Genomic DNA, 8,692 nt, shown 5'->3' with positions numbered 1-8,692 from the left:
TTTTCTAGTCCGGCTAATGCTGCTAAACTTCCATAACTTTTCCTACTTAGCACATCGGCAACTACGTTTTCCTTTCTCGGGTGTATAAGATTTCGCAGTCATAATCCTTTACTAACTCTAACCTCCTGCGCTGCCTCATGTTAAGCTCAATCTGAGTAAAGAAGTACTTTAAACTTTTGTGGTCCGTATAAATCTCGCACCATTCTCCGTAAAGATAATGGCGCCAGATTTTCAACGCAAAGATCACCGCTGCCAACTCCATATCATGCGTTGGATAGCGTTGCTCGTACTCCTTTAGGTGCCGTGAGGCGTAGGCTATCACCTTGTCATTCTGCATCAGCACGCAACCCAACCCTTGCTTCGACGCATCATAGTAGACTACAAACTTATCGTTGGGTGTCGGTACACAGAGTACTAGTGTTGAGCAAAGCTTATCCTTAAGCAACTAGAAGCTTTCTTCACATCTATCATTCCAGTTGAATCTTTGTTGTTTCTAGGTCAGGTTGATAAGCAGAGTGGCTATCTTAGAAAAGCCCTATACAAACCTCCTATAATAACCTGCTAACCCCAGAAAGCTCCTTACTTCATATGCATTCTTTGGTCTTGGCCAATCCTTCACGGCCTCTACCTTTGATGGGTCTACTGCAACTCCGTCCTTGGATATAATATGCCCAAGGAACGCAACTTGCGAAAGCGAAAATTTGCATTTCTTGAATTTGGCGTAGAGTTGATGCTCCTTTAATCGTGACAAAATCAACCTCAAATGTTCCGCGTGCTCTACTTCATCCTTGGAGTATACTAAGATGTCGTTGATGAACACTACGACGAATTTACCTAAGTAGTCCTTGAAGACCCTATTCATCAAGTCCATAAACGCGGTTGGTGCATTGGTAAGACCGAAAGACATAACTAAGAACTCGTAATGTCCATAACGAGTTCTAAAGGCTGTCTTAGGAATATCTTCTCCCCTTACCTTGAGCTGATGATACCCGGACTGTAAATCAATCTTTGAAAATACAGTTGCACCTCAGAGTTGATCAAACAAGTCATCGATCCGGGGTAGCGGGTACTTATTATTAATCGTTACTTTATTCAACTTGTGGTAATCTATGCACATCCGCATACTTCCGTCCTTTTTCTTCACAAATAGAACCGGAGCTCCCCATGGCGAATGGCTCAGCCTAATAAAACCCAAGTCTAGGAGTTCTTGTAGCTACGTCTTTAACTCCTTGAGTTCTGTAGGTGCCATCAGGTATGGTGCCTTGGAGATAGGCTCGGTGCCCAGTACTAATTCTATCGTGAAGTCAATTTCCTAAGTCGGCGGCAATCCTGATAAGTCATCGGGAAATACCTTTGGGAATTCTCGTACAATGCGGACGTCTCCAATCTTAAGTGATGCTTCCTTTACTATAACTGTGATGCTGGCTAAAAATGCTTGACACCCTTTTTCTATCATCCTTTGGGCTTTGAGAGATGATACTAATGGTGTGCGTAGTCCTGAAACTTGTCCCATGAAACATAATCTCTGGCCGTCAGGAGTCTCAAACATCACCTTCTTGCATTTGCAGTCGATGGTTGCGCCATGCCTAGCTAGCCAGTCCATGCCTAGTATCACGTCGAAGTCCTTGATCTTCAGTTCTATCAGGTCTCCTTCTAGTTCTACGTCCTCAATCTTGATCGGTATGCCTCATACTATCCGTGATGATAGAACTACTTTGCCCGAAGGCAACTCGGTTACAAACCTAGTTCTAAATATTTCACAAGGTTTGTCTAGTTTTTCTATCATTCCTAACAAGATATACGAATGAGTGGCTCCCGAATCAAATTATACAGAGCATATGTTATTGAGGGTAGAAACCTGACCTGTGACCACCTTATTGCTAGCATCAGCCTCTCCTTGGGTTAAGGCAAAAACCCTGGCAGGAACCATCTTGTCGTCTTTCTTCCCTTCTGGCTTGCACTGAGGACATTCTCTTTTCCGGTGTCCTTCCTGACCACAGTTATAACATACCTTGGTGTTTGCGTGGCATTCACCAGGATGTTTCTTCTGACACTTAGCACATGGCGGGTATTCCACATAACCCGGTTTATTTCCCCCATTATTTGTCCGTGCCCTCTTATCGTTGTCAGATTGCTTATTATCATGATGCCTTCTTTTCTGACCGTTACTGTTGTTGACAGACTGATTGTTGCTATTATGGTTGTTGTTCTGACTGGTCTGAGGTTGACCCTGCTGTCTAGGCTCAGGCTTACTGGCTTCTTCTTTACTTACATTAGCCTGCAGCCTCTCTACTTCTATTGCCGTCTCTTGAACGTCGGCATACGTAGTATTCCCCGAGTTTGCTAGCTCAACCCCCAGCTCAATCTTTGGTCGAAGTCCTCTAACGAACTTGTTCACCCTCAGAAAATCAGTTGGAACCATCTCAGATTTCCTTGCTTTAGACTAGCGAATTCCTCGACCCTTGAAGCAATGATAGCTGAATTGTAGTACTTTTTGTGGAACAGCTCCACAAATTTGGTCCAAGTCACAGTGGCGACATCATGCGATTGTTGGACCAAGTCCCACCATATTCTGGCATCCTTCTTGAGCAAAGACGAAACACAGGATATGCGATCCGCGTTATTGAGGGTTCATGTGCATCAGGATTGGCTCCACATTCCTTGGCCACTCTTCTGCCTCAAAGGGGTCTGTAGTCCCTTCGAAGTTTGGAGCATGCTGCTTACGGAACCTCTCATAAACTGGCTCCATGTGTTGTACCGGATACGGCGCATAATTCGCCACTGGCCATCCCCCATATGGACCAACTTGTTGGGGTGCTGAGGCCATTTTCTATGGCTGCGGTTGCGGCGAAGGCGGAGGCTGAGTCTGGGGCTGAGCTTGTTGTTGATGTTGCTGTAATAGCTCCTCGACTTGTTGTCGCAGTCTGGCGATCTTCGCAGTGTTGTCAACCGGTGGCGTCGGCGGGGCATTGCAGCTGGCAGTAGCATGCACTCCCCTTCTGTGAACTGGAGGGGCTTCATTGCTCACCTGAGCAGCGTTGGAGGCGTTTCTGTTGGTGCAAGCAGATCTTTGGAGTGCCACCGCAGCAGAATTTTAACAGTTGAGAGAAACATGTTAGAGTTTTACCCTAATAGGCTCTAAGGAAAAAACTTATTCTAAAACAAACATATATCGGACCTATTGATTATGAATTCTAATCATCCTATATGACTTAATTCTCAGGCTCGAAACTCATCTTTGTTCCAAAGTTAACCATATTGAGGGAGGGCTGGGATCAGTAAAATTGTTCCCACTACTATGGCCCCCTAACTCTCAATATAGAAACTTGGTTCATTGATTTGTATCCAACCTCACCGAACTTAGTCATTATTTATTTTATTTATTATTTATTATGATTGCAAAAGAAAATCAAACTCATACATGTTAAAAAAATAACATTGATATTAATTTGGAAAATAAAGTTTTCACTATTTACAACCATAAAAGAAAACAAATAATAAATAAAAACAAATAATGAAACTAACTATTCTAAAAATTGGGATCTTCTATATCTGATCCTTCATCTAGCATATCATCATCTAACTCCTCATAGTCCTCATTAACATGTGCCTCAAAATTCCCTTGAGGAAGGTTCGTAAAAATTTTATGCTTTTGCTCATTTGTAAACTGAAATTCTGATTTTGAAGTGAACCTAATTAAGAGAAAATAGTATCTCATTGCTACTGGCAGTTCATCTTCATCATCCATTGTTTCCCATATTTCCTCTAAGGCTGCTGTTACAGTATGATAGTCTCTAAATATTCTAATTACTAAAACATATTGCTCTGTTGCTCTCATCATGATTTGCTTAGATTCTTGGAGATGACCTATTTCTCTGTGGAACAAAACCAGCCTCCGAGTGATTCTTTCTAGCACTCCTATGGTGTTTCTTGGTTCTCTAATTCTCTTTAAAGCCTTAATGGCTCAGATATCCTCATAGGTTAATGCTCCGTTCATTCTTAAATGAAACATAAAGACTAAAATCATTAGCTATACATATAAACATAATAACTATAACTTAAACACTTACTTGGCGGTCATATTTGGAGCTTTGAGTGTGTGTATCGAGGAGAACTTCATGGGGATGAACCGTTTCTCTGATACCAACTGTAACGACCCAACTATTCTAGACCTTGGACCATTAATGACTACTATACTAATCTTAAAGAAAACTCACAAGTGAAATAATTATAACTTCATTAAAACTTGTAAAACAAATGTTAAACGACATAAAATTTAAAGTAGGATAAGGGATCCCATTGTTTATAAAAGAAAAACATAACATAACTTTAAAGAAATGGGTTACAAAATTTAGTGCGGAAAATACATATAAAGCATAATTTTTAAAAGACTAGGAAGCGACTTCATCCTCGAATCGAACGCTCAATCCACCGATTCCATCCTACCTCAATACACATCCCCAAGCTGCCAAGAACCTTTTCCGTCGCCAATCTATTTTCTTGCGTATATAAAACATAAAGGAGTGAGCCTAATGCCTAGCAAGGAAAATCTACTACAACATAAATCATATACATAAAATTATATCATAACATATGCTAAAAACATATCATAAACATATGTCATATACTACTACAATGGCCATTATACTACTTGGGGCTTGTAAACTAAACAAGTCATATGCCCAAATAGATTGGTGGGGTCTTGCTAGCTAAGCAAGTCATATGCCCATAATTTATTGGGGCTTGTTAGCTATACAAGTCATATGCCCAAGGCTATAAACATACTATACATATTACATAACATAACATCACATAATATAACTTATCATATAAACATACAAGGTGTATCCTATTTTCCTTACCAATATACCAGGATGATGAGAACAAAGTCGGGATTTTGGAACACTCCTAAATACCATAATAGAGAAGTGAGTATACTAAGGAATATAGATGAAAAGAATAACTACACCATCGAAATGATACTTACCAACAAGAATCTTACTTTCAAGATCTTAGGTGCCTAACCAAGAAATAGAGAATACGAGTTAGGATTTGAGTAGAAAAACTATAAGAACTTAAAGAAACAATAAAGAAATGATCTAGAATTTAAAATATCTTGAATGCTTCTATGACCGAACTACACCTCGAACCAAAATATACTATAAACCTTACTTCCCAAGTGTTTATTAAGCTTATAATGATTAAGCTTATAACCCCAACCCAAGTGTTTACACTCTAACGTACTCCTAGCAGCTTGTAGGCTTTGAACTCAGCTTGATGAATGAAGAAATGGCTGGGTACTAGGTCCTATTTATAGAGTTCAAGAATCAAAAGATCTTCATTTGGCTTGAATAAAATAATGGCTTTTTAATTGAAAAACATTTGAATAATCATTCAGCAGAGGCTGAAGATTCGGTGAAAAGATTGAGAGGCTTGCTAAGAGGTTATGGGTTGAATTGAGCTCGGTTTCAAAATGATTTGAAAACCATCCTCTTGAGCCGATATATCGCCTGGGCTCATATTCCCAAGGCTCGTCAAAGTGTTCCTGCGAAGCTACATGTTTTTCATATTCCCCGAATGGCGATATATCGCCCCTTAGTGATGCGATATATCGGCATACATTGAAATATTATACACGTAATTACACATTTTTAGCCTAATTTGAATTGAGTAAACAGCCTTGACTAAGTCCTTTAACGATTTCAAAGCTGCTGACAGACAATAGGATATTCAAATATTACTCTTAATAAACCTATTCCTAAAAAATACTTAATTTCTCATTAAACCTTCATATGACAAGTGTTACTATCTTATTGGGTCTATCTAAACCTTATAGTATAATAATTATCACCTTCATAATCATTCATATTAATAAAACCTTAGGTTATAATTAATATTCTTAAACTATAGGTTAAACTTAGAAAATCTACAAGTGTTACTACGAGTCTCCAACTAAGTCCCGGCTTGAACCAAAATCCACAGTAATGAACATACTACAACTATTACTAGCTACTACTACTATCTAACTAGCTAAGTAAAGTTCTTGGACTCTACAATCACCTATTATGAATGGTGTTGCTGAAAGACGCAAGGATATGGTAAGAAGTATGATTGCTCATTCTACCATACCTGAGTCTCTATGGGGAGAAGCATTACAGACAACATCTTACATTCTGAATTAAGTACCAACTAAAGTAGTTGGAAAAACAACATATGAGCTTTGGACAGGTCGAAATCATAGTCTAAAACACTTTCACATTTGGGGATGTCCAACTGAGGCAAGGCCTTATATGCCACATGAAAAGAAATTGGACTCCAAAACAATGAGCAACTACTTTATTTGTTATTCTGAGCGATCTAAGGGCCATAAGTTTTATGATCCCACAATTAAAAATATTTTTGAGACGGGAACTGCAACATTTTTTGAGAATGTTGAGTTTGGGGGGAGAAATAAGGTTAGAGACATTGCTTTTGAGGAGGAATTGAATTCAAACTCAGTTCCTACTACCATTTTTGACAATGTTCAGGCTTCTACACTAATCATTGTTCAAGAAATGAATCCAGAACCTCAACAAGACAATGCTGAACAACCCCCAATTCAAGATGAGGTAATTGTTCCAGAAGAACAAACTCAACAACCTTAAGAACCAGAGCCATTAAGAAGGTCCACAAGAGAAAGAAGAAACGCTATGTTGGATGATCAAGAACATGAGGATGACAATGGAATGACGAAAGATGATCGAATCAATTTTCATCAGGCCATTAAAAGTTCTAACTCTCAAAAGTGGATTGATGCCATGAAAGAAGAGTATAAGTCTATGCAAGACAATAAAGTTTGGGAACTTGTCCCATTACGAGACGGTGCAAAACCAATTGGTTGTAAATGGATATTTAAAAACAAGATGGATGCAAATGGTAATGTGGAGAGATATAAAGCGTGTATTGTAGCTAAAAGCTATACTCAGAAAGAAGGCATTGATTATACAAAGACTTTCTCTCCAGTCATCAAAAGGCTCTTTTAGAACAATAATGGCACTTGTTGCTCACCTTGATCTTGAGCTACATCAAATGGATGTTAAAATAGTGTTTCTCAATGGAGACATTGACGAGAAAATTTATATGGTGCAACCAAAAAAAATTGTGTCAGGAGACCCAAAGAATATGATTTGCAAATTGACAAAAACCATCTATGGACTTAAGCAAGCTTCTCGTCAATGGTATCACAAATTTCACAAAGTAATTATCTCATTCGGTTTTGAGATGAATGTTGTTGATGATTGTGTATATTACAAGTTTAGTGGGACTAAGTATATATTCCTTGTTCTATATGTCGATGACATATTGCTTGCCACTAATGATATAGGCTTATTGCACGAAACCAAGAGATTTCTATCCAAGCATTTTGAGATGAAAGATCTTGGGGACGCCTATTTTTTTTTAGGAATTCAGATACAAAGATTGTTCTCGAGGTATTCTTGGATTATCACAAAAGAGCTATATCGATAAAGTAATCAAAATATTTGGCATGCAAGATTGTAGACCAGATGATACCCCTGTTGCTAAAGGAGACAAATTCAGTCTTAGTTAGTGCCCTAAAAGTAACCTTGAAATTCAGGAAATGCAAAAGATTCCCTATGCATTAGTTGTTGGGAGTCTGATATATGCTCAAGTTTGTAAACATCCACATATTGTGTACATTGTTGGAATATTAGCCAGATATTTAAGCAACCCTGGTATGGACCATTGGACAACAACCAAGAGGGTTATGAGGTATCTTCAGAGAACAAAAGGTTACATGCTCACATATAAGAAATTAGATTATTTGGAGGTCGTAGGGTATTCTGATTCTGATTTCGTTGGGTGCCGAGATAGCATAAAGTCTACATGAGGCTATATTTACATGTTAACTAGAGGAGATTTCCTGGAAAAGTGCCAAACAGACACTTGTTGTAACGACCCAAGATTTTCTAATAAGGCTTAGGGCCTTGATTAGCATGCTTGGAGGGAAATAAGTGAATTATTGTTTAATATGTGAATTTGTGTGAATATGTGATTAGTGATGCATGTTTAGGTGAATTAAATATGCATGTGGGCCCCGTCCAGTTATTAGGGGCATGATTGTAATTTTAGCCCATTGAGGGTATAACCATAATAATTGTGATATATATGTGTTGCACGATCCGAGACAGTCCTAGGGAGCGGTTAGCTAGAAAGTCACAACAGGGTCGAAAATCCGACTCGGGGTGAGTCGAGGGGTATTTTGGGTGTTAATCATTTTATGGGGTTATCGGGTTACGGAAATAAATATTTGGAGATATATTTGAGGTTAGAATGTCTAGGAGGGAATATCAGGGAAATTTACCATTTTTCCCTCGGGGACGTTTTTGGTACCCCGATCCTTGAGGTAACCTTAGACGCTTAAGTTGAATAAAACAAAGTTAAGGAAACACTCAGAATATAGGAACCGGCCCACCCATTTGGTCTTTCTCTCTCATCTTCTTCTTGGAAGCTTGGAGGCCTTGTGATATCTTGGAGGAAATTAGTAAAAAAAAAATCTAAGGAATTGAAGTTGAGATTTTGGGGAGTTTGAGGCTTGGAGTTTGGAGCTTAGAAGATCAACTCAGAGACTCAACTAAGCAAGGGTAAGTTTCTAAATTGTTTGAATTATGCTTGAAATTCCTGCTGGTAAGTT

This window comes from Humulus lupulus, chromosome 9, assembly GCF_963169125.1.
Source record: "Humulus lupulus chromosome 9, drHumLupu1.1, whole genome shotgun sequence".
NCBI lineage: Eukaryota > Viridiplantae > Streptophyta > Magnoliopsida > Rosales > Cannabaceae > Humulus > Humulus lupulus.
The sequence above is the reverse complement of the archived record's forward strand: the minus strand, read 5'-3'. Positions refer to the sequence as shown.